The 27567-nt window shown below is 43.2% G+C and overlaps 1 protein-coding gene across 9 annotated transcripts in view; it reads right to left on the reverse strand.

Moving 5' to 3' along the window:
• The window catches only part of CSGALNACT2 (chondroitin sulfate N-acetylgalactosaminyltransferase 2), a 58371-nt gene extending 34107 nt beyond the window's left edge, over nt 1–24264 (reverse strand). For 3 of the 9 annotated variants that reach the window (XM_039481863.1, XM_039481857.1, XM_039481856.1), the window contains exons 1-2: nt 22426–22557; nt 20342–20882 (exon numbers count right to left, since the gene is read on the reverse strand). The gene's annotated coding sequence lies outside the window, so the exon portion shown is untranslated. Of the gene's footprint in view, nt 1–20341; nt 20883–22425; nt 22558–23040; nt 23179–23986 lie in introns of those variants that run through there. The other 6 variants (XM_039481861.1, XM_039481858.1, XM_039481860.1 and 3 more) reach the window with 5 other exon arrangements.
• Between the last annotated feature and the right edge of the window lie 3303 nt (nt 24265–27567).

Here is a 27567-nt window from a genome sequence, read left to right on the forward strand (position 1 = left end):
GGCTGACTTTCTACATCCTGGAATTTTGCATGTTGAGATTTCACACAGGAAAAGGCTTTTATTCTGGTTGACAGAAATTCAGTTGATTTAGAAGAATGACTATCATGCCTCTGAAAAGGAGACATCCAAGGTACACACGTTACCAAAAATATGTTAGGATATACAGAAATAACTGGTTGTTATTCCTACTGCATTTCATATATTCAAATATAGAAGTGTTTCAGCACCTTACAAAAGAACTCATTTATTCTCCAAGCACAAGGAAACAAACTAAAATGCTAATTCAAAACACTTATCTATTTTTGTTACATTAGCATTCTGGTTTGGTCCCTTGTGAAGAATAGAAAAGTGCCTAAAGAGGAGGCATTTTATGCTTATAGTAATGACCTAATTCTGTATATTCTTACACTATTTTGAGTTGTGTCTGCACATACTTATTTTCACATATTCCAGTTCAGAATTTTCCTTTTCTGTAAGCTATAGATGATCCTGTGGCTTGGCTGCTTTTGTGATTCTATGACTCAGTCTAAAGGCAAATTTACAGTAATTTCACATCCTAGGACCCTAATAATTCTACCCAAGAGACACCACAAAATTAACATTTCATTTTTACAACTGATTTTCTTGGCAATTCATGGACAAAGGGTACAAATCTTAGTAATGTCTCTTAAACATGTTATCTTACCCTATTTCCCACCAACTTCATACTAATTCTACTAGGAATGCTTGCTGATCATTAGAGAAGCTATACATTTCAGAGTCTTAACTTCCAGATGTTTTGTGACTCATTGCAGTAGTTTTCTAAAGTGAGCTGATTTCTTCAGCTACAGATAATCTTAACACACCAAAAAGGGGGAAGAGAAGCTACGTTATCTACAGTTAAATTTCTCCATAAAGGACTTGTCCACACTCAACGCCCAATAACTATTTGACAGTTTCCAGAAAGGCTGTATTTCAACATTGTGTTGCAGCACTACCTTAACTGTTAAATCCCTGTAAACCTGTATCATTTGAATTGATCCAAAGCCTTTTTAAGTTAATGGAAAGGCTTGTGTTAACTTCAGTGGGGTTTGTATACAGCCCTTAATTTGGGTCAAAGCTTCTACTTTGCCAGCAGAGTTCAGTGGTCCACCCACAGAAGATCACAACAAGAAAATAATGAGTACAGCTTGAGATCTGTTATAAACAGAGTGAATTTTAATTCTCCCTGCTGGGGAAGAGAAATATTCTTAGTAAAAACTGAAGTTATTAATGTAGAGAAGGAAAAAGTTTTGACTGAAAATAACAATTTGTAGTGACTGTAGGACCATTACAAGGGTAAAAAAACCTGGCAGCCTATTCCTGGAATGCACTTTAGCTTAACTGATATTCACAGAAAGGCAGCACTAACAGTGACAGGGTTGAATAGGATTACAAACTCACACAAGACCTTGAGTCAATGTTGGCTATAGACCCATTTTCAGTTTCGCACATCTGGTCAATTTCACTTTGAAGCCCAGTTTTTGTGCTGAAGCAGTTCTCCTTTTCTTCTTTTGTAGAGATGTTAAAAATCAGTAGAAATGCACAAAGGATAGAAAAGAAAGTAGTAAATGGAGGTCACACAAGCAATATCTCAAGACCATAAGAGTTTAGGCCTGAGGTACCACAATGTCATTTTAGCACTGCACTACTGATCACTAACACTTGATACTTCTAAATCCGTGTATCCTTCATCTGGAGCCAAATCACAGCTACAAGGATTCATTTTACTTGCAATTACAGTCATTTTTCACAAACCCATTGGCCCATAAATTCACAAGCCAGGTGACCAGGTGAGTTCTTTGTTGTGGGAAAAACCTTGACAATCACAGGAAGACTAAACAAAGTTACAGAGTCACAATTTTGGTAAATTAGAAGAGTCACAGAAATCTAACAGGATAGTTACTATAGCGACTCCTTTCCTGTGGGGCTGCAGATATGGAAGAGACAGAAACAGGAAGTCTGATGGAAAGAAGCAGAGCTCTTGGCAACTGCGACTTCCAGAGAGGATCAAGATGCAGGGGTAATCAGCTCCACGCTATGAAAACATCTGACTCAAAACCGACTGTGCTCCTTAAAAGATCATTTTCAGCCTCACTCATTAGCCATAGCATGCCACATTTGTCTAATATCCCTCAGGCATGCTATTTGCTCCCCTCCACCCTTTACTAAAGTAATAGTCATGGATTCCATAACCATCCACAGCAGCATGACCAACAATGAGCTTTACTCATGATGATCTAATAGCCTAGTTTATAAAGAATTTCTGTCTCCAGGGTAGTCAATCTGGCATCTTTCATAAATACTAAATTGACCTTAAAAAGATATTGCTCATTTCTACCCTAGTCATGAGCCCCACAAGAGCGCAGAGGCTGACACACTGCTGGTCAGCAGGGGGAATGTTGACATGAGGAGTTTAAGATGCTTTCACACTATGACTACAGAATACAGTGACATTAAGTTACTTAGTTTTTAATTTAAAACATTTTAAGAGCCACAAGACAAGATGCATATAAGACCAATTTTATATCTTATGAAGAGTATAAAATATAATATTAAGTGGCAGAGCATATCTAACAGATATCTACTGAAAAAGTGTACTTAATGTCTGATATTAAATTGGGTACAAAAATGTAGTTGCTTGGCAAAATAAAGACTGACTGATAAATAATTCAATCATAAAAGACAGTGATAAGAATGCTACACTTTCTTTAAACTGCACAACATTATGTGGATTTACTTCACTTTTCAAAAAAAGACCAGACTCCAAACACAAAACAAAACCACAACAATCACACACAAAAAATTCCCCCCAGTATATATTCTCATTGCAAATAGTGACAATTTCAAAAGTGATTCACACTGTAAAATTCTGCCATGTGCACAGCAAAAAGCTGTATTTTTGCCGGAAGAAAATCTGACATTTTACACAAGTCTCAGGTTTCATAATAGACACTCTCGTAGATGCTGCTACATAATGCTCCTGAAATCAGGAGTTTATACTGATTTTCTTATTTTCTGACATAGGACAAGTGCCAACAGTTTTTTGTTACCCCTCTCATGTCCTAGGAAACCTGGTACAGATTTCCTCCAATGCTACTCTTTCCATTTTTTCCTTCTTGCTGTTGATAGCCCATGTCATGGTTACAGGTTAAGCTGCACTTCTTTCCCTTCTCTGGACTGTGAATGCACTCCTTTAGGCGTCAGGCCACATGGTGTTACATCTCCTAGGGTAGAAAGCAGCAATTCTCCCTCTCTTAGACCAGACCTGGGGCTACAGTACTCTGTGCCAACTACGCTCACCAGCAGGTCCTATGGAGTTCAGCACCTGCTGTTCTTTTCCTCAAGAGTCTGGTCATTACTGGTCACACACAACCTTCTTAAAACCAAAGCACTGTTTAGCAGTAGGAACAAAGCATAACATGAGAGAAAAGGGAGTTTAAAGCAAAAGTACACACACACACCCTTCCTATCTTCCTAAAGCTCTATCATCCTATGATGGCAGGTACACCTTCTTCAGATACCCCAGTGAGTGCCCGTCTCAGTATGACCAGCTCTCCAACAACCAAATCCCTCTCTAAACAGTCTTTTTAACTGCTATAATCCTTTTGATCTTCCAATTCCCACCATTGGACCTGTGTGGCAAAAATAGGTTTGCAAGGCTCCATAACAGGTCAAGCCATCAGCCTCAGAGCCATGGGCTCTCCAATTATCCCATAACAAACCTTTAGTGTTTACCATGAAGTGGCTTATCTTAAGACATTGTGTCCTTCCTGCTTGTTTTCTTACAGACTAAACCAATATGCTCATAGAGTAAACATCCCAGTATCCAGGTCAACATACAGTATTCATAAATTACAGAGCAACTCTACATACAATACCGTTCAAACAGCAGAGAAAACAGCGAAAATGTTACATAATGGCTATATTTGGAAATCAATGGTATTCTGCAACTGAGCCTCTTAAGAAAGATAGGCACATACTTAACAGCCGCAAGTGAGGAAAGAGTCACCTGCAATGAAGACGACGTTAAAGTCAAATTCTCAGGCAATCCACCACCAACTGACAGTCAAAGAAAAGAAATGGTGTTTTAATCTAAAGAGTACCTTCCAACCACCCTTAAGAACCTAAGCAACAGTATCGGTTGATGCCTGTATCTCTAATTCCTGCATGTAACATATTCTGAGCAGAAACAGAGTAAAACTGACTCAAGGCTTATCTACACTACAGGTTATGTCGACATAACTTATGTCACTCGGAGGTGTGAATAAGCCACCCCCCTAAGAGACGCAAGTTACACTGACCTAAGCACCACTGTCAACAGTGCTATGTATGGTGGAAGAGCTTCTCCCGTCCACACAGCTACCTTCTCTTGCAAAGTTGGTTTTATTATGCCAATGGGAGAGCTCTCTCCCTTTGGCATAGAGCATCTTCACCAGACGTGCTACAGTGGCACAGCTGCATCAGTGCAGCTGCACTATTGTAGTGCTTCTAGTGTAGATTATCCCTCAGAGGGCAAGAGAGATGTTGCTCAGATTTATGGTGGAGATAATAGGACTCTGCCCATCAGTCACACAATGATAGTTAAATCTCGCTGGTAACAAAGACCTAGAATCACAAAGGGGCTCAGGCATTGTGATGCTCAGCATAACAACGCCTAACATTTTGGGTGCCTGGAAAACAGGACCAACACTGATTCATAAAACCTGAGTTAGGTGCCTAGATTCTCCATATAATGAATAGGGAGAGAGAAGTGGCTCGGAAGGCAATTCACAAAGAGTCAGCGTTCTTGGAGCTAGGCAGCTTGGGTGCCTAAGGTGTTTCTTATGAGAATGACAAACAGGCACCTAACTCCACACAGGGAGCCAGAGAGTAGGGTGGTGGTATACACCTCATAACTTTTATCCCAGTGGTTAGAGCACTCACCTTGGATGTGGGAGATCTAGGTTGAATTCCGCCCCCCCACACCCCCCCCAGCTGAGGAGAGAAAGGATTTGAACAGTGGTCTCCCACTACTCAGGAAAGTGCTCTGACCACTGAGCTATAGGACTCACTCAATCTTCTCCTGTTGAAACTGTTCCACTGAGGATAAATAAGGAAAGTGCCATTGGGCCAAAAAAAGAGACAGAATTACTCTGTAGCCCATGCTTAGGGCACCCACCTGGGAGGTGGAAGACCCAGGGTCCAGTACCCTGTTCCAATAATTCATTATTTATTCACAATGGAACAGTTTCAACAGGAGAGACTGAAGGAACCCCACACCAGAATATCCCATAGCTCAGTGGTGGGAGACCCCACTGAGATCATTTCTCCCCTTCTGCCTGCAGGGGCAACTGAGCCTGGGTCTTCCCCATCCCAGATGAGTGCTCTAATCTCTGGGCTAAAACTTAAGGTGGATACCTCCACTACCACATCCAGCAGCCATATTTGGAATAAGACCTAACCCTGTAGGTGCACTCAGAGGCTGCCCACTGAATCAGACCCCACACGTGACTTACATGGCTGAACACCTCTTTCCTGGTTCGTGAATTGCTCTGAGCCTTTGGTGGAAGACTGTTGCCTCACTCTGGAGGCCTGAGTGTGTGATCAAAGGCAAAAACTTAGACGCTGAGGAAATGTTTACTCTGAAAATATAGGTACAGAGTCTGTTTAGGCAGGAGTTTTGTGAATCACAATGCAGCCTAGAAGTGGGACTTGAGTGCCCAAGTACCTTTTGTGAATCTACATCTCATTCAGCTCCCATTGAAACCAATGGGAACCCATTTCATTGACTTCAATGGTGGTTGGATCAGACCCCAAGAGAAACTCAGAAAAAAACACGTGCACCCCCACACCTCCAATAATTACACTTATTTCAAACAAGGGTGTAAAAAGCATGAAGGTCAAAAAGTAACTTGTAAAATGTTGATTCTACTGTCATTTGTCTGAAGACAGACAACTGCCTGTCATTTTCCCTACTGTAAGTAGCCATGTAAAAGGTAAGTCTTTTCTGAGCATCTTGTGTTGGTGCTAATCAGTTTTCCATGACGACTTACAACATTCTCTGTCGTAGTGCAAAGCAGTTTTACTGGCTGTTTGTTTTAATTTTACATAAAAATTACATTTTTATCTAAGTAAAAACCCATGAAACTTTCCTACACTTATTAGTTCATCTGTATTCACATTTTAACCCAGCGTAAAACAAAGCCAACTCAAAACTCAGAAAGGGGCCTTTTCTTCCTCCTATTGTAAAGATGTTGATGGAGGAGCAGCACCATCTGGTTGCAATTATTTTGCCTACCAATATAGTCCATACAAGACTAAGTATAAACCACAAATGGGAAAAATGCATGATTACTAGCCTACGAAAGGAAGGGAAGTGAATCAAAGGGATTTTGTCAGTATGTCACATCTGAATTGATGTCTTTGAAACAGACAGTTAAGGATGACAAGCCAACAATTTGACCTACTTTTGCCAAGGGTCCTGCAAATAACCTAACAGTAAGACACTCACTAATAAGGGCTGCATAAACTATGCAACATGTGACCCCGCAACAATGCGGTGTACTCATTTACTCCATACTCACAGGGATGCAAATGCAGTAAAATTATTCCTAATCTGTTACCCCAACCTGAGTTCTCAGATTCAAGCAATAAGATGCTGCTTTCTGAAGGACTCCATTCTAGTGAACTTCAAGAGCAGATTCTCAGAAAAATATTTGCCTGACTTCATTCAAAACATTAAAGGAGATGAAATGGGGGATAAATATAACCACTGATCATGTCTATAACCCAAACAGTCCTGCACACTACATATTGGCACACTCCAACATTTAGTGTCCTTTCATGAATGTTATTTATTAGCTTACACTATTTGTCTAAAATGTGCTGCATAAAATTACACTAAGGACATTGTCTGAGTACACTGCAAGAAGGAAAGGAGACTTGTTATGGGTTTTAATCAGGCCGCAACTTTATTATATAGATGTCTAGGACTACTCAGCCGATAAAGTGTACAGTGCAGGCAAACCCATGCTTATTCAAATCAATTCTCCTGGGCTTCCACCAGCCCCTCCTTGTTTCCATCCAGATCCTCCAGCCAACCCATGGCTTGGACCTTATCATCCACCACCCTCGTAAGGAGGGGTATGAAAATGGGGAGGGGTTGGCTCCCAGCCGTACCAGTCATAGGAGTCCGCAACCCCCTCCCCCATTCTGTTCCATTATCCAGTACCTCCTTTTAAGTCCTTTACCAGGCCATTTATCTGATCACTGGCTGCCCTCCCTATGGAGTACCTGCACTGAACATCCACCCAACCTTACAAAATAAGTTGCGACAGATGGCCTACCACCTTTTCTTCTCACCAGAAAAGGTCTTCTCTCACACCCGCTGTGGAGAAGGTGAAAAAAACACTCCACCAAAGCCAATTGTGGTGGTGCAGGAAAAATTCCTTCCTAGCCCCCCTTTAAAAGGAGCGACTAGTGTAAAGCCCAGAGCAGGTCCTAACCCAGCCTGCCATTTGCCTGCACTAGGGGAGGGAAGGTGGGTGCTGGAAGCAAAGAGACTTGCCCCACCCAGGTTTTGTACCTTTATGCACTTTCCTTGGGGGGAGGGGAGGAAGTCACTGCTGCAAAGCTGACCACTGAGCACTTTTTTTTTTTAAACAGCAGTTTCTGAACTCCTTCCTACCCCCCACCCCCATTTTATTCATGTGAGCAGTCACACTGAAGTAAGCGGGACTGCTTAATGCTTCAGGTTAATTATATGCAACTAAATTTTTGAAACAAGAGTGAACAATTAACACAGGGTATATTGTCACAAACCAGCAGTAAGAGAAGGAAAAATGTAACTGAAGAGTTTATGACAATCTCTTTACTGCTGCATTTCCCTGGAGCAGTTGTGTGCAGAACATCTATTCTTACAGCTTGCATATCACAATGTAAACACAATGGACAGCAGAGGATGAGCCAGTTTTCCAGATATTCCTGGAATGTTGCTCAGCAGCTGAGAGATTAATCACCCTCCATAATCATCTCAAACCAATATGGTTAAACCTAATACTGAGCTTGTTATATATTCAATACATAAAAAAAAACAATGCAGTATCATGGCTGATAATTTAAGCTACTGTAAATCAGGCAAAGTTATACAGTAGTTCTCCCAGAAACTAGAATTTATCCACATAGCATGCATGTAACATTGAGTATCTGTTGTAAGACATATGCACCAATACACATGTACAACGTGGCAGATTTACAGCTGCTCTGGGAAGCATAACTAAGTTAACCAGACAAGTCAGGAAACATTTCAACCATAATGCTACATTAACAGATTTTTTTGCACTGAATTTTCATGGTTTTTTTAAAAAGGTGAGCTGTATTTATTGCTTTTCTCTTCCTGCATCATGAGGGCATTATATTAAATATAACCAGGAAAAAGTAAAACACATGCCCCGGGTATGTTACAACACTCTGAAGATCCAAGTAGTAAAGAAGAAAAAACAATACATGAGACATTAAGTATTCTAAGATCATATGCAAACACATTATTTATATAACACATTTCTATTATTCTCCTTACTATCCGACTATCTAAAAAACCCAAATTATGTGCCCCAACATTTACGGTGATCAAAATCCACCTCTTTTCTCCCCTAAAATATCCACATACATATTACAAAGTAGATTTTTCTCTCTTTTCTGTCCACTGTTTCTTTTTCCCTATTCTTGCTGTGGAAAAGCTAATTTGCAGACATGAGTTTCACATTTGATTCAGGAAGTGGTGAAAATTGTGATCGTTCTGTTCTTTTATATGTGAAGGAGAAAGACTGAATACCAGTATAGCTAAAACAAATACTGAAGGACTAATAGAAATGACCACAACAGCAGCTGACTTTTAAAAATGTGGTATAGAACGTAAAATGTAATCAGCCTGTGCGCCCCAAAAAAAAAAAAAAAAAAAAGGAGATTCAGGCTCGTCTCACCCATTTCCTGCCACAAAAAGTAATTCAATGCACAAGATAAACACAAAGATTGTTATTAATATGTAGTCAAATGTTTAGATCTGAAGAAGTTAGCACTCTTAAGACAGATAAAGTGCCTATTTTGTAAGGACTAAATGACAGTTTTCAATTGACAAAAGGTCTTTTCACTATACTTCTATAGTAGTAGTAGTAGTAGTAACATTTGAAGCACCTCACATCTTCTTAACACTATACAAACAACAATCCTGCATTTGCCAGATTTTAGCAAAACTAAGCCCCACATCAGCAAAGTGAAACCAATCATGAATCCCTCCCGTAACCCTTACACACACACACAGAGTATCCCATCCTCTTCCCTTCACATGTTGGTAAAGGCCTACTTGAAATAAGCAGTCACTCAGAGTAGAGATCTTCTTAGTATGATTCTTATTAGACAAGCCCTGAGGAAGTAAGTTATACCTGTGTAAGTTAAGATGTTAATGTAAACCACTGTTATTCTTGTGTAACTCCCAACACGGACACACTTTGGCCTGGTCTACAGTGGAGGGGGATCGACCTAAGTTACGCAACTTCAGCTACGTGAATAACGTAGCTGAAGCCAACATACTTAGATCAACCTACCATGGTGTCTTCACCACGCTGAGTTGACTGCTGCCACTCCCCCGTCAACTCTGCCTGCATCTCTCATAGAATATCAGGGTTGGAAGGGACCTTAGGAGGTCATCTAGTCCAACCCCCTGCTCAAAGCAGGACCAATCCACAGACAGATTTTTGCCCCAGATCCCTAAATGGCCCCCTCCAGGATTGAACTCACAAGCCAATGCTCAAACCACTGAGCTATCTCTGCCCCTCTCTCGCCGAGCTGGCGTACACAAGTCGACAGGAGAGCACTCGGGGGTCAAATTATCGAATCTAGACTAAATGTGATAAGTCAACCCCCCGCTGGATCAATCGCTGCCCGACGATCCAGCAGGTAGTGAAGACATACCCTAAGGGCGAGTCTACACTACAAAATGAAGTTGACATTGAAGTACAGCCACCGAAGTAATCAAATCGCTTTTGCAAGTCCACACTACATTCCTTGTGTTGGTGGTGTGCGTTCTCACCAGAAACATTTGCACCAATTTAATTGTCGGGCATTGTGGGATGGCTTCTGAAAGGCAGCAACAGTCGATGTAAGCAACACAATTTCTACACTGACGCTGCATTGACCTAACTACATCGATCTAAGCGCTACGCTTCTTGTGGAGGTGGAGTTACTTGGGGCTAGTCTACACTGGCAACGCTAAAGCGCTGCCGCGGCAGCGCTTTAACCTGCCTTGTGTGGTCACTAGACAGCACTGGGAAAGAGCTCTCCCAGCACTCTAAAAAAAACCACTTAAACAAGGGGTGTAGGTCCCAGCGCTGGGGCACTGTTTACACTGACACTTTACAGAACAGCAACTTGCTGCACTCGGGGGGGGGGAGGTGTTTTTTTACACCCCTGAGCAAGAAAGTTGCAGTGCTGTTAATTGCCAGTGTACACAAGCCCTAAGTCAGTGTAGTGGGCAAGTTACATCAGTGGAAGCTACATTTTAGTGTAGACACTTACAGAGTTAGCATAAAATAAGCTGCCTTATATTGACCTATTTGCCTAATTCGGTATATAGACCAGGCCTTATTCTGACATAAGAATGTCTTTTTCCAGTTTATCTTATGTTGCTTTGGAAATGGTTTAACCTACGCCTAAAAAAGCCACTCTTATCCTGGAATAACATTTTCCATTATAAGTTTTACCAGTATAAGTGCAGCAGTTTAACTATACCAGCATAGCTGTACTGGTGTAACTAGCAAAACTTTCCTATGTAGACATGGCCTGAAGTGTTTTAAAAGCAGTAAAATAGTTAACAACGTTGACATTTAAAGTACCATCGTTGTTAGAGTTAGCACCCCTTGAAGTAAATGGAGCAGCTCACACCTCAGAGGTTTTGTTACAGGCTCTCTGCAAACTCAAATATCACTACTGATTACACTGTCATATTTTCAATATCTTCCTTTTTTTTTTTTTAATATGAAAGTTGAGACTCTGCTGAACAATTAAGAGGCCCACTAAAGTAATTGACTACTATAGCAGGCTCTGACATAGGTAAGCATTTTCTCCATTTTACTGGTGAGAAAACGGAGATTCAGATTCACAAAACAAAACAGCTAGGATTAGAGCTAACAAGTTTGACTCCTGGTTCTTTGGCATCATCCCTGTGCAGTATCCCTATTGTATAGGCCAGTCTGTTTTCAGACAGACGAGAACCCAAGACATATTATGAATTTGCAACAATCATCAAAATTATAGCTTTACGTAGCAGAGAACTGAAAAGGAAGTTATATTGCCTAAGACTTTCTTTTAATCCTTCTAGGATGAAACCTGAAATTTTATTAATTATTTGAGGCATTCAAGCCACCTCTAAGTCATAAAAGCAACAGATTAAACGTAGAGCTTTTCCCTCCCATCTTCTCCATTATCTTCAAAGTATCTAGCAAACAGTAGCTACAGGAAGCTCATTTTACCCTTCTCCTAGCTAGCATAAGTTACTTGTGTCAATTTTGGTGTCAAATTGAAGTGAAAGCAGGGTGCCAGAAATGATTTCAACACTGATAAAATGCATCTCAGAACTACTGTAAGAGCAGCATTTATCACAGCTAAAAAACCCTTCCATTTTACATTTGAAGAACTGCAATACCATTCTCAGATACTGTAACTGAGCATAGAGCTGCCCTGCTAAAGACTAACAACATTACACTTAAGCTAGGGCTATGTTTACACTGCACTTTTGTCTTTAAAACATTTGCGGTTAGGGGTGTGAAAAAACACAGCCCTGACTGACAAAGTTTTAACAACAAAAAGCACCAGGGTGGACAGTGCTTTGTCAGAGGGAGAGTGTCCCTACTGTCCCTTGTTTGGGGTAGTTTTATGTTGCCAACAGGAGAGCTCTCTCCTGACAGCAAAGAGCGGCTACACTGGGTACCTTACAGCGTCATGGCTGCAGCAGCACAACTGTGCCACTGTAAGGTACACAGTGTACACATAGAAACAAGAGATTTGAGTCTCTAAGAATGTGCGTCTTTGCACTGATCAGCTGAACGACAGTTTCCCGCTCTGCATCCTATGCAGAAGTTAAGATGTTAAAACACCTCTCTAATCAATGGAAACTGCAGATGCTCAACACCTCTTAAAGTCAGGCCACAGTCATCTACATATTATTTCATCATCACCAAAGTCAGTAGTCCTCGGCCTTATTCCATCTAACCTAGCCCTCCCCCCATCTCTGCCCACTTAGCAATAGGGAAAAGGCAGGGTGGTCATGACTCCCTGATACACTGAACAAACACGTTGCAGGTACTGTTTGCCACTCTTACCTATTAAGTAAAAAAGAAACCTATCACTAAATTATGCCATTTTAATACTGTTTAAGGTTTTGTTGTTTTCCTTTCTGTGCTAAGGCAGGGAACATTCTTAAACAATTCTCATGCATTACTTCTTCGCCTTTCCTCACAGTGGGAGTGTCAAGCCAGGTTAGACTATGATCGAAGCACGGGAACTTGCATCAGCTAACAAAGTGGTAAAAATACTTAGCAGGGCTTAGAAAAAGTGGAGTAATGACTGGATTAAGTCTAATATTTCACAGCTCACATAAAAATGAGAAGAGGAGGGATGCTTCCACAGAGAAGTCCAGATAAAAAGCCATGGTGAGAAGGGAGCTGCTTTTGGACCATGCTTGGGGAATCATCTTTCCTATCAGCCTCTGACTAGTATGTGCTCATCAGTTTAAATTCCTGTCACGTTTTCCCTCAGGCTCCTGGAAGTGAACAGGAATGCTCTCCCCCCTCCCTATCCACTCCAGAGGCTCCTGGCTGCTATGAGGGGTGGGCTCTCTAATACTTTTAAATCCCGTCTCATCTCTAAATACAGATCCTTCCTCTGCTTTCAAAGAGCACAAGCAGCAAAAATTGATGCCAGACAGTTTTAGTACTGTCCACAGGATTCTGAGTAGCATTAGTGAAACTGACAAGCATCATATTAACCTAGGGGAAAGCTTTAAGCAGAAACACTCCAGAACCATTTGTTTGAAGGCAAACGTGCATCTGAAGGTTCTCTTTTAAAAATAGCTTGAGCTCTCGATGGCTTAAGTTTCCCTAGGAAGATTTACTAGTCAACACAAGGACAGTAGATTTTTGAAGTCCCAATACTTTGCTCTATCTGAGCACCTTGCACTTTCAGGGTATGGCTACACTTGCAGATGTGCAGCGCTGGGAGTTACAGCTGTGTTTGTACAGCTGTGTAGGGAAAGCGCTGGTGTGTGGCCACACTCACAGCTACCAGCGCTGCAGTGTGGCCACATTTGCAGCATTTGCAGCGCTGTTGGGAGTGTTGCATTATGCGCAGCTATCCCAGCGTTCAAGTGGCAGCAACATGCTTTTCAAAAGAGGGGGGTGGGGTGGAGTGTGACAGGGAGTGGGGAGAGAGAGAGAGTAGATTTTTGGAGCCGACACTTCAGCTCCCTGCCTTGCAAAATCTGAAAATTTCCTCGACCCCTCATTTACTCTTAACTGCAAATAGCCTGCAGACCAGATAAGCAGCTGCTCCAAGGGACTCCCTTTCCCTCCATCCCCCAACTGTTTCTCTCCTCAAGCAAACACTCATCCCCCTGCCTGACTCATTCACAGCAAGGCAGTGGGTTATCTCAATTGATTGTTCACAGTCAGTTACAGACTGATCACAGCAAACAAGAGCTGTGTTTGTTTTTTAGATAAGCAGCTCCGGGAGCCCCGAGTTCACAACAAAACAAAGAGAGGCATCATAACAAAACAAAGAGAGTAATTGAGTTAAAAGCATTCTGGGGTATCTCCTAATACCCTGGAGGCCAACAACAGCGCTGGTGTGTGGCCACACTTGACGAGCAGCGCTGCATCACTAGCTCTGCACTCGTTATACCCCAAGCAGACCAGGTGTACAGCCAGCGCTGCAGCCAGGGAGTTGCAGCACTGGATGTGCCCTGCAGGTGTGGACAGTAACTAAGTTGCAGCACTGGAAAGCCTCCACCAGCGCTGCAACTCTTAAGTGTAGCCATACCCTCAGAGTACTCTACAAACATGAACACATACATCTCATTCTGACGGGTGAAGCTCATAGTTTTGAGGAAGTCTCACTTCCTTCCTGAGCACTGCAATCCAGAATACTGTACAGTTTTTTTTAAAACCTGTGAAACCTGCAGCCCTCCATTATACAAATTTGGCCCAAAAGAATCAACATGTACTTCCAGAGCAGATATGTGGACACTTGATCAGAAAGAGAAGAATAGCCATTTGCTATGGAGGGAAGACTCTCAGATTGTCCAGTTAGTTACATTGTTACCAACTGAGAACACTGATCGCAGACATATCCTGTGTGCATGCCCAGGATTAATGCCTATGCAGAATCAAATAGTTCCACTGTTTGTACTATCTGTTGCACTTGGCACAAAATCTCAGTCATCAGTTGAATAGTTTTGCATGATCTCATTGAAATTAAAGAGCAGACGACCCTAAGAGGCTAGGTACAAGGCAGATTCCAAAACCACCAATCCTAAAATGGGTTTCAGTGCATACTGGGTAAGATCAAAGGTCCATATAGCGCAGTATCCTCTCTTCCAACAGTGACCAATGCCAGGTGCTCCAGAAGAATAAATTGTGTGTTTTGGAGCTAGGATATCAATGGAATAATAATCTGGCTACATTTTGAAATGGGTCAGGAAATTTTAGAAATAAAAGTTAAATTTATACAAACATTTAAAATTAGTTGCCAAAATTTTGTGGGGGCACTGCGAATTTTAACCACCTTTCTCATCCCCTTCCTAACTTCATTGTTTTCTTTCCTGCAGACCTTTCAGAAAAAATTACTTAAATTTGCATATTTCTCTTCCATTGTGCTTTTGCTCTTTCATTACCATCCTTGTACATTGTGTGCCTGTTCTGAAACTCTCAAATATAATAAAAATAAAGCTATTTTCTTGAGTAGTAAATTGCAAGCAGCACAATTCAAATAGTAAGTTAATTGACAACTCGCACCACTTCTTGGCATAATCTGATCATTTAGTTTGGAAGCCTCTGCTCTATGGCCCAAGCAGAACTAGGCCACTGTGTGATGCTGCAGATTCCAGTCCCATAGGGCACAGTTCCAGGTAGGATATAAAAACATGGAAGCAGAACTGCCAACAGGGACTACAGGTCCATAAGAGAAATTGGCTCTTCTACCTGCAAGTCAGAAGCTACTACTCCTGAAAATAGGGTACTATCTTAATATGAACAACAGAAAGAAGCTGCTACCAAAAGGAGCTGCCTCCTTTGCACTGGAGCAATCCATCAAGGGATCCATAGCCAAAATCACTGAAAACAGGGAGCACTGAGGACCTTGAAGTAGATGTCTAAGGAGATACAGGAGCCAGGATCATGGAACTGGTTGCAGGGAGAACGAGAGGGATTGCTGAAGAGGCAATTGATCTCATGGTGGGCTTGAGCTTGCTTATGTGCAGTGGGAGTAATCAATTTTAATCAGGAAGTGACTGGGAGGCAGAAAGACAGAGTGCATTCAAATTAATTTTGATTGGTGTTGAAGTTGATTGTGCAAGAAAATATTTCTTTACCACCAAAGGTGGTCTCCTACTCAGAAAATTTTTGGGAACCCCAAGTTTAATTTGATAAATTTGCTCAGCCACCTTCCACAGGGCTTTTTTTTGTTTGTTTTATTTTGTTTTGTTAAGTTCAATGGTATGCTGATTTACATGGTCAGATGATTTTACCACTGTGCTAGCAGCAATTTTTAAAACTATTGCTTCCACTCAGTCTGAGAAAATGAGATTTATTTTTGTCTCATCACCGTGTAGGACTGAATTTATTCCAACACAATTCAAAAAGGATCAAAGTTAATTACAAAAAAAAAAACACAAAAATACTCTAACGCTGGTGAAAGACATTTATTGAAAACATAGAAAATTGAAATGCTCTATTGACAGATAATGCAAGTCAATAACAGTACAAACATTCCATGCACTCTTTGATATGCCTCAATCTTTACTTGACAAAATCTAAGGAAGGTGGCAAAGAAGACAGTTCACTCCGTTCTTAGCCTTTCTGAGATTAACAAGACGACATATAATAAGTGTCAGCAGTAGCAACGGCTTTGACCAAGTTCTGAATTGCATCCATCAATTTATTACTAGTTGACGACTGGTAACACCTTTCAGCATAGGTGCTGGAAATAGGGGTGCACCCTGTGGCTTGAAGTTGTTTCCATTATATACAGGTTTTACAGTTTGGTTCAATGGCTCTCAGCACTCCCACTATAAAAATTGTTCCAGCATCCCTGTCTTTCAGATCCAACCAACTCAGGCCAGATACAAAAGGCAACTGAGAGGTGAAGATTCACAGTTGTGAAGACATCTTTTAAGCTATCTGGTTCACCTGGGACTGCATGTCTATCCATACACAAGATAATATTTGAAGTATCTCAGAATATATTTTTAAAACAAATGCAACAGACAGCAGGAGCACCCAAACTTCTCAGCATGGAGCCAAACATGGGGCCAAACATTTTCTGTAAAGAGGCAAGGGACCACAATCAATGTCCTGTTCTGCTCCCTTTACACCAGAAGCCACAGATAAGCTTCCTGCAACATGCAGGGCACTAACATGCTGCGTGCTAGCTATCTCCCAAAACCGCCTTTCTTCCCCCACACTCACACTTTCACTTAAAAGTAGGACAGCTGGAATTCAGAACTAGTAGAGAATGAGGTTTTTATTGCCAATCATCTTTCGGTAGCTATTCTAATTATAAAATAGCTATAGTTAGCTGAATTGGTTACCAGTTTCTTTTGCAAGTTTTCTTGTGGCTGCAAGACATGACTGTGAATCAGGAGTAACATTCTAGTCTTGCTCTGCTACAAACTTACTATGTGATCCTAGGCAAGGCACTTGACTTGCTTTCGTTTCTCCATCTGCAGAGTGGGGATAACATTTCCCAGCACCACAGACCATAGAAGCTTGATGTAATCAGGTCTGTAAAGCACTCAGATCCTAGGATAAAAGGCATCATGCAAGTGAAACATTCTCTTCCTATATCTACATCCTGGAATATTTTTTGATCACTACCCAAAAGAGCGAGCTGTCTCTTGGCTGGGACCCTGGGCCAGCTTCGTTTTCACAGCACTAGGAGCAGCAGCAGCAAGGTTCTCAACCCTGCCTTCTCACAGTTCTGCTGCTCTGAGTTGCTCCATTGAGTAGTTGGGGAAAAACATGCTAAGTGGAAACAGAGTAAGTCAGAACTCCATCCCCACTTGGATCTTCATCTAGATTCTGACAGCTCCGAGGCAGAGAGCAGTTCAGATGCTGCTGCTCTACTACTTCAAAGTTTGAGCCAGAGCATAGGGATTCTCCCCACTAAGAGCAAGGAGAGTTTCAAGGGCAAGAGTAATGCTATGCAATTTCCACTATCATGCAGCAAGCTTAGTGACCTGAAATATTCTCTTCACAAGGTACTGAAGCAAGGTCAGGAGAGGGGCATTCTCTCAAGCTACATATCATAAAAGTTTAGCAGTTTGTGTTGCATTATTGGTTGCAGCTGTTTGTTGGTTGAGGGGGTGGAGAAACCTGGGATGCACAGGGTTATTATCTACACTAGAGAAAAAAAACATCACTGAAATCCACCTAGGTTTCACTTAGAAATAGACAAATTGTACAAAGCAACAGAAGTGGGCATTCACCCACGAAAGCTTATGCTCCAATACATCCGTTAGTCTTTAAGGTGCCACAGGATTCTGTTGCTTTTACAGATCCAGACTAACAAGGCTACCCCTCTGATACTTGACAAATTGTACAGTGTCCATTTATGGATGATATTCCATACACCAAACACCTGAAGGCTACTGTGTTCCTAACTCAGTTCTCCAGTTATTGATAGTCTAGCACAACAGTACTGGACTGACTCCCAAGGTAAGTCAGGAAAGGTTTGCACAACTGACCACCAAGAGGCTGATATGAGAGATTTGGGGCCACAAGGGAGGCCAAGGCGTAAGTAACCTGTTGACAAGCCCAGCCCACATCCCTTTGACAGCTGCTGAGATTCCTACCAGGTTGCTGTCTTTGGACAATGCTTGGGGACTCCATTTTTCATATTACCTTCTGGCTAATAGATGTCTGACAAATAAGTCTTCTCCCATCCTCTGGCTGCTGGGAAGGAGTAGAAGCTAGTAGTGAACACCGCTGGTTGCGGTGGGGAAGCTACTCTACCTAATTCCCAGCCTCCTGCATTTGGAGTGGGTCTCCTCCACTGCTTTTGGTTTTGGGAGACTCCTCCCATAATAACCCCAGGGCCTCACTACAGTTTTTCCAATGGCATTCTCAGTCAGCAGCAGATTGAAATTTACCTGATTTTTTTTTTTATTATGCCCACTGCAGACTACAGGGTGGCAAAAAGGAACTTAACCTGAGTCTTAATTTCACACTGCTGCTGAGTAAATCTATGAACAGATTTTTCCATAGCCTGAAGAAAAAAAAAAGGTATACATTAATTTGACACTGGGGTAAACATTATTTTAGAAAGGTAGTTTATAGAAATTATTCTTTGAAAATAGAGATCCCAATCAACTTGACTGCACTAAAGTGCTTTTAACAACAGCTTTATCTTCCAATTTTACACTCAAAACCCTTACTTTTTGCATGCTGCAGAACCATCTGGACACATCATACATCAACTGAAAGCACACAATGAACAGATATTAGGAACAAGATTGGCTTTTTTAAGTCAATTGGTGACAGACTGGCAGGTAGAGTTCTTACTAAAAAAAACCTGCTTACTTGGCACAATTCATATGAGTATCAGTTACTTAGCAAAACCGTAACTGACCAAAAAATAGGGATTACTGCAGATTCCCTCATATCTTTCCATGCCATTCCCTCCTTTTGAGGGGAAAACAGATACAGCTTGTATTTTCTTGCAGTTCCTATGAGCTAAGAGTAAATCTGATTTGTGCCTAAACGACGGTATGGAATTAAAATGCAAAACACACCAACAGCATTGAAATGGAGAAATGTAATTGCAAATAAATACCTTGCCACAGTTTATTGATTATGAAGTCATGATAAACTGAGATTGCTGAGAGCGTTCTGCAGCGATATGACTCTAGTCTCCTATTACAAAGTGTCCAGCGGTAATTCAGAACCAAGCTACCAAAAGTGTACTCTTTAACATATAACATTAAACAGTTAACTGGGAACAGGTCTGTGACAAGAAAGAAAAGTGCATTTTTTTCCAGAAATAAAAAATTACATATGCAAGGCATCCACATGTGAAGGATAAGATGGCTTCTCAAGAGCTTGTCTAAAATTACAGATAGAAAGAATCCTCTGATTTGGTTCTACCATGGTTATCCTCTGACCCAGTTATAACATGGTTTAAACTGTGATGGGAACAGGACATAGATATATTACCCAAACCTTGGTGTTTGTTATGGGTGCATTCTCTCCCCCAAGCTACCAATTTTGGTTGTGCTTAAGCCAGATCCCCTGACTTGGCTACAACTGTCCCAAAATGGGATCTCAAGACATACAGTGGAACAGATACATAGTGAACTCAAATATAGTTGAACTCAAGTCACAAGGAAACTGAATGAGAGTTCTGAATTGATTCAATGCCATGCCAATTACAATTCTGGTTATAGTGAGGCTGCTCTTGTGGGAGGGAGAGGTGAAACTCATACTATAACAAGTTGCTTAGTTGCATACAGTCTTCTCTAATTTGGCATTAAAAACTACCAGGACAATCTCTTCCATTTAATATTCACTCCTCCATATCTGAGGCAAAATCCCTTGCATCACAGAAATTGGCCACCTTCCAAACCACTCCTAAACATTTAGAAACAGAAGCACCTTGGACGGTAAAGAAAGAGAGACTCCTATCTAATCAAGGCTGATTTCATTGCTGAAACAACAGTATATGAACCATCACACAAACATTGCCAGCATAGGCTTATGCTGTGTAATCCAAATATGGTCATCAGACAGCATGGACATTCAGAGCACACACACAGGACAGGGACAGCTACAGTACCAAGTCTTGCTCTTTTGGAGGCTAATTCCTTCATTTGCGACTAATTTTATGACAGTATCCTAAGGATCCTCATTCTCACAATGAAAGCTTTTCTAACCCGTCTGTAGTGAGGCATTTATGTCAGTCTTCTCTTTTTTCCCTTCCCCTCCACCTCCTCAGACCTTTCATTCAAGTCTATATCGGGCTGACCCAGAAGAGCTAAGATCATGCCAGGTTTTCATAAAGAAACAAAAACACAGCTCACCTAGAAGATGATACTGCAGAAACTCCAGCTGTTGCAGAGGAGAATGAAGGTGGTGGGAGGGCGAGAGAGATGCACAAAAGGGACTAGGGGCTGGAGTACAGAACAGAGAATAAAAGTGACAGGCAGATTGCAATGGTGGAAGAAAAGAGACATATAAAGGGCTCACAGGGAACTGGGATAAGAGGTAAAAAAAGATACTAAGAGAAATATGTGAGTGGGAGTATGTGCTAAGAGTACCAACTGTATTGGGAAAAGGAGAGGAATTAGAGCCTCAAGTTGATTTAGGAGAGGGAACTGGGAAGGCAGAAAATAAAAAGTCTTAAAAGGATCAGGGAAAGGGGAGCAGGGGGAAAGGATGCTAGAGAGAAATAAAAAGTGCCACGATTTTGAGAACTGCAAGGAAATAAAAGATGTGGGGGGAGGGTAAATAAATGGAAGAAGAGAAGAATGAAGAATCAGGGGGGAGGAGGGATAGCAATAGGAGGGGATTCCTGGGTTGGGGGATTGAGAAAAGTAAGGAGAAAGATAGGGGTGCAGGCATCTGGAAAAAGAAGTGGGGATAAAACAACAGAAAAGCTAGGAGAATCGGGGGGGGAGAGATAACTGCGCCGGGGGAGCCTTAGGGACGGGGGTACCTGCACGGGGGGGGGGGGCCTGGGGAGAGGGTAGCTGCACAAGGTGGGCCATGAGGGGCTGGGGATAGCTGCACAAGGGGACTGTGGTGGGAAAGGGAGGGGGGGCAGCTGTGGCGGAGGGCTATGAGGCAAAGGGGAGATGGCTGCATAAGGAGGATACAGAGGGCTAGGGAGTGCTGCACCAGGGGACTATGGTGGGAAGGAGATGAGGGGCAGCTGCACTGGGGGGTTATGAGGAGAGGGGGAGGAGATGGCTGCAAAGGAGGATACAGAGGGCTGGGGGGTAGCTATGCCAGGTGGAGGGTAGGAGTTAGCTCCACAATGGGGTTATAGGGGGCTGAGGGTAGCTGCGCAGGGAGAGGATATGGGGAGGGGAGGAGATCCCGGCACAAGGGGGCTATAGAGGGCATGGGGTAGCTGCGCCAGAGGCTATGCAGGAGAGGAGAGGGGGAGGTAGCTGCACTGGGGGCTAACGGGGATATGGGGGAAAGGGAGACGGTAACTGCACACGGGGGCTATAGGTAGCTGTGCCGGAGGGCTATGCAGGAGGGGAGGCGGTGGCTGCACTAGGGGCAGGGGCAGCTGCGCCGGGAGACTATGGGGAGGGGAGGAGGTGGCTGCACTAGGGGCTGGGGTAGCTGCACCGGGAGGCTATGGGGAGGGAAGGCAGTAGCTGCACTAGGGGCTATGGGGGCTGGGGTAGCTGCGCCGGGAGGCTTTAGGGAGGAGGGGAGGTGGTGGCTGCACTAGGGGGCTATAGGGGGCTAGTGGTAGCTGCGCCGGGAGGCTATAGGGAGGGGAGGGGAGGGGAGGCAGTAGCTGCACTAGGGGCTATAGGGGCTGGGGTAGCTGCGCCGGGAGGCTATAGGGAGGGGAGGCAGTAGCTGCACTAGGGGCTATAGGGGGCTGGGGGTAGCTGCGCCGGGAGGCTATAGGGAGGGGAGGGGAGGCAGTAGCTGCACTAGGGGCTATAGGGGCTGGGGGTAGCTGCGCCGGGAGGCTATTGGGCGGGGAGGGAAGGCAGTAGCTGCACTAGGGGCTATAGGGGCTGGGGGTAGCTGCGCCGGGAGGCTATAGGGAGGAGGGAAGGCAGTAGCTGCACTCGGGGGCTATCGGGGGCTGGGGGTAGCTGCGCCGGGAGGCTATAGGGAGGAGGGAGGGGAGGCAGTAGCTGCACTAGGGGGCTATAGGGGGCTGGGGGTAGCTGCGCCGGGAGGCTATAGGGGAGGGGAAGGGAGGGGAGGGAAGGCAGTAGCTGCACTAGGGGGCTATACGGGGCTAGGGGGTAGCTGCGCCGGGAGGCTATAGGGAGGGGAGGGGAGGGAAGGCAGTAGCTGCACTAGGGGTGAAGCAGCCGCCCCAGAGCAAGGCCGCGAAGCAGCGGCCCCCAGGGTCGGGCCCGCCGCCAGGCGAGCGCGGAGGGGGAGGGGGAGGGTGCGCGCTACTCACCGGCCTCTCCCGCCGCCTCCCGGCTCGGCGCAGCGGCCCCACTTCCCGCGAGCCAGGAACCGGCCGCAGGCGCGGCCCCGCCGCAGCCCCTTAAAGCGGCAGGCCGCGGCCCCGGGAGACGGGCTGGGGGCGGGGACACGCGGCCCGCTCCGCCCCTCGGCCCGCTGCTGAGTGAGCCGGGCGGGGCTTCATGCCTCCCTGGGCCTGGCCACGGCGGGGGCGGGATCGGGGCCTCCCCAATGTCGGGAGGCAGTTTAAGAGGGGTCCTTCCTCCCCTCCCCCACTCTTGGCTTTCTACACCCACCCCCTACCCAACACAATGCCCTTCGGACCAGCCCCCTGCACTACCCGCCACCCCACACTCGGGGGTCACTCGTGGTCCTACCCCATGCGCACCCCTCTGCTAGACATGCCGGTGGTACTCAGAGGGTCCCCACCCCCACATGCATATGTCAGTCAGCTGAGCCCATTGCACACACAGACCCCCAGTGGACGCACACAAGGATTGGGGTCCCACAGCAAACCCTTCCACACGTAGCAGCAGAGATCCTGCTGCCACACCTATAGGGTACTTGTGGGGTAATCACATGGTCTCCCCCCAAAAAAAGAACAAACCTTTTATTTCTTGGGGTATCACAACAGCAGGGCACCCACAGCAAGATAACCTTCAGCCACAGAAACAGGAGGATGTTGCACCATAGAGAAATCCACCACATTACAATGTGTGGGGTCTTGCTTGCACGGTTGGACAAACTGAAGAAAGAGAATGACAGTTCATATTGCAACAAGTTGCTCTCCTGACCTGCACAGATCTTCACTGGGTGTTCTACATGGCCGCAGAGAGGAGCCTCGAGGCTTTGAGATACCCCATGTCGAGTGGAGGTTTAAACATTGTTCTGACATATTGCCAAACCCCAGAGAAGTCCAAAATCATAAAGGAAAAAACCCCAAATCTCATAAATAATAATGCATGTTGGTGTTTGGGCTGCCTATTAATTTTGAAACTTTAGTGGTGAATACAATAATGGAAGGCTGAAATTTCAACCTGAAGTGAAACCCAGAAGACAGCAGAGATGCTCTGCTAGAACCAAGACTCGGCACTTCCTCCCAATGCCACTTGGCAGGTGGCGAGACTATAGAATTGTGCTGCTTTACTGCATTTATGACAGTCAAATGTCAGTTATTTCTGGACCTGTTCATCAAAATGTGACAAAAATAACTAAGGCCCCAATCCCACAGACTTGAACACCTGCTTAGTTTAACACATGAATAGTCCCATTGACTTCAGCATGTAATCAATATTGAAATAGGGCTATTGCTTTACAGTTACTGCAGTGGGACTACCCAGCTGCATAAAACAAAGGATGTGTGTAAGGCCTTGTATATACTACATAGGTTTGTCAACAAAAGTCAGCTTTCATCACTAAAATAGTGAAGGTATGCACACCCATGTAACTACCCAGCTATGCCAACATAATAAAACCACCTCAACAAGAGGCATAGGAAATATGTCAGTATAGTTAGGGTAATGCAGTGTCTCTGTAGATACTGCATTGCTTACATCAGCTGTTGGCTGTCATTCTTGTCAATTTCACAACTCTGCTGTCCTGGGGCAAACTAACTCCTAACCACCAACACACACTCCCAGAGTTCTCTACAGACAGCCTACCCCATTTTCCACCTTCAAGGGACTCCTTAAATAAACTCCACACAGGAACTTTTCATCCAACACCACCCCTTGGGTCTCCTCAAATCCTCATTTAGCCCCAGAACAAGTCACTCAGCATTTTTTCCTGCCTATCTTCTCACTCCCCAAGTTCCAGGGTTATGCCTGGAAATCTTCTCATGCCCAGCAGTTTCCATATTCCAGCTAACCTCTTTCTGCAATGTCCTGCTACTCTTTATAGAGAAATCAGGGGATCTCCACTCAGGTGTATCTCCTTAATAACTAGGCTGGCCTCAGGCCTCTAGCTCAGAAAGGGGCAATCTACTCTGTTACAAACTCCATGTATGCTGACAACTCCGTCACTGCTCCTTGTCTGTTTTAATCTTTGCTCTCCCTTGTATTCCACTGCTCTGTTCCATTAGCAGCTGGTTAGCTAAAGATGAGAATCAGCATGTAGGGAAAATATACAAGATGTAGGTTTTTCCTGCTCAAGGAGAAAGGCTTGACAGATAGGATTTAAGTAACTGAGATGGGTGCCTTCTTAACTTACAAAGGCTTTTTGCTTGTGATGAGACTTAATCCTATCAAGTTATAGAATTTCCTACCTCTATCCGCACTTCCACACACACACCATTACAATATACTAAACAAGAGTAAACAAGTATATAGAGGAAAAAGCCATCTGCTTTCAGAGAAAGTATGTGGTTTTGGTTTAGATTAAAGGCAGGTTTCTAAATGTTTTCTTTGGAAGACTCCCCTGAAACTAGGTAGGCGTAGGTACTACTTCCCTTGAAAATAATATGATTTTTCTACAATAGAGGGTAAGAGGAGGAATGCCTCCCCTCCCCAGCATGCTCTTTACTAGCATTCTGTTTGGCTCTCCACTTTAACAGTACAGTATAAGTCTGTCCTCTGTAGTAATACATAGATAGGAGTTACTATTGACCCACATGTGTGCTTTTTTTTAATGTCCGAATTTTATAAGTTCCCTAGATATAACATTATATGCAAGTGAAAGGAGGTATGGTGGTGGTATTAAGTGCTGCTGCACCAAAGTCATTCCCATAACTAATGCAATGATGTAGCACAGCAGCAGTTCTCAACAGTCCATGCTGGTGGATCTATAGAGAACTAGCTAGTCCCATTGTGCTGTCTTATTGTGTGACTTTCCAAATATTTCTTTTCTATGGAAGCTGTAGTTGCCACAGAGATGTTACACCATTATGAGTGTGTGAGGAAGTGGTCAATGCAGTCATGACTAGCAGCAAAGATGGTCTTTGATATAGTGTCTCCATTAAGATGTGATCCACCCTATATAAAAATTAAGATTCCTCCTACTGTGAAAATATCCTTCTGGCATCTATAGGATTTTGACTTGTTTTTCTTCTATCCTTTCTTATTAGGCAGACAAGCCACATTACTCTCTCTGTGTCTATTTCCTCCATTTGTGTTTCTAGAGGATACGCCCACTCTCCAAGGAGCTTTTCTTTCCAAATTGGGAGAAGGAAAAAAGGTTACAGGTTTCTGATTCTTCAGAAAATAAGAGTTTATGTATCTTAGTCTTTACGGCTGAGAGAAGAGCTGGTGTTTCGTTTGTAAAGACATAATGGAGTAAGACATTCAGGAAACTTACTCATCTTGAGGTATAATTCAGTTCAGCCTGAGAATTTTTCTTAAAGAGATAGTTGCACTCCTTCCAATATCTGAAAGCTATAAATTTGGTGAAGAAATAGGGACACACCTTTAAATTCCATTTAAAAAATGGTGTAGAAGAGCTATTTTAGAGAGAGAGACAGGAAAAATAAGGTATTTTGCTAAAAATATGGGCATTTCTCTTTCTAAATCAGTATAGTTGTGGGACAGGATGTGGCCAGTGATGGCTGGAATCTAAAGAAAAGAAGAATTCCCCAGAACAGCGTTAGCTGTGAGCTTTTTTGGGGGGTTGGTTTGGGTTTTTTGTTCAGTGCATGTGTGGGAGTGAAGCAGTGGCTGAAATGGGGAAAATAAAACTGATATAAAAGCAGAACCCAGGCTTGCTAGAGTAATCTGAATTAGATCACAAAACAGAAAGGAAAAAGCAACCTTTCAGAACCCAAATATATTTTTTTAGCCTCTCAAGCCAGGATAAAATAAATGTGTGTGAAAAACAAAAATTGTGTCTGGTGAGGTTTATTTTTTTCCTTAGCTTTCAAAAATGAAACTCACAAACAATAATCAGATTGTCTAGATATGAGACTATTTGTGAAGTGCTACAGTTGTCTAATGGTGAAATAATTCCAACCAATCCACGCAAAGCTGCTCCCCTCTGTTCTCCTGGGTTTTTACGGTTAGAAATTATTTATATCAGAGATAAATATATGGAGATATACCTATCTCACAGAACTGGAAGGGACCAAAGGTCATTGAGTCCAGTCCCCTTCCTTCACTAGCAGGACCAAGTACTGATTTTGCCACAGATCACTAAATGCACCCCTCAAGGATTGAACTCACAACCCTGGGTTTAACAGGCCCATGCACAAACTCATGCAGCTAAGATACAGACAATTTTAAACAACCTAAAGGAAACTTTCCGACAACATTGTAGGTTTCCTGCCATATATTTTTTTTCCTCAAGTCCCTCACTTTGGCTTTTTATTCCACATTATACTGTATAACCCCTTTGTTACTGCTCCTGTTCAGATGTCTTGCTGGCATGGGCTATCAAATATTCTATTGACATCTACATATGAGGCCACAGGAGTAGTAGTATGTATAGTAGAATCAACATATATGTCTGGCCTACAGGAAAGCCTGAATTCTAGTTCTGACTCTGTGTGAGCCTTGACAAAGTCATGGAAAGGGTAACTTCACTTGTTCTCCATGTCGCAGTTTCCCTATCTGTAAATAGCAGGTAATACTACTTACCTTTGTCAGGTGGCTATTGTGAAGATTCTTCATGTTATAAAGCGTTTTGAAGCACTGCAACCTTTATCTGACAGCCATGCACACTGAAGTCCTTTCTTTAACCACAAAACAGATACAGCGCAAACAGTGCCTGTGTAAGATTGTCTACGCTGCCCCATCACTGTACCTCATTACACATTGTTTTAAGCTTCCTGCACTTAAAGGCAGATTAGATAATCACAGTGGTCCCTTCTGGCCATGGTATCTATTAAATGTATTGTGCCCTTCATTTTGCTTTTGTCCCACATTTGGATCTTGGCAGATAGATAGCTATGCAGAAGCAGCAGCCTTTCATTGGTCTCAAAAACCTTTGAAATACGAATCTGTTGTTAACATAAGCTCTTCATGTCAGTGACTGTTTTTGTGTCCATTGTACAGGGCCATGCGTAACTGTTGCTGCCAAACACATACATAAATATTAATAGTCTTGTAAAAGTAGCAGACTATACTGGCACATTATGTTTATTCCTTTGTACAGCATTTGGCAATTAAAAGAGATATATATCTGCTAAGTATTATTATTTGTCCACTGC

The sequence above is a fragment of the Mauremys reevesii genome, linkage group 7, assembly GCF_016161935.1.
Source record: "Mauremys reevesii isolate NIE-2019 linkage group 7, ASM1616193v1, whole genome shotgun sequence".
Lineage (NCBI taxonomy): Eukaryota > Metazoa > Chordata > Testudines > Geoemydidae > Mauremys > Mauremys reevesii.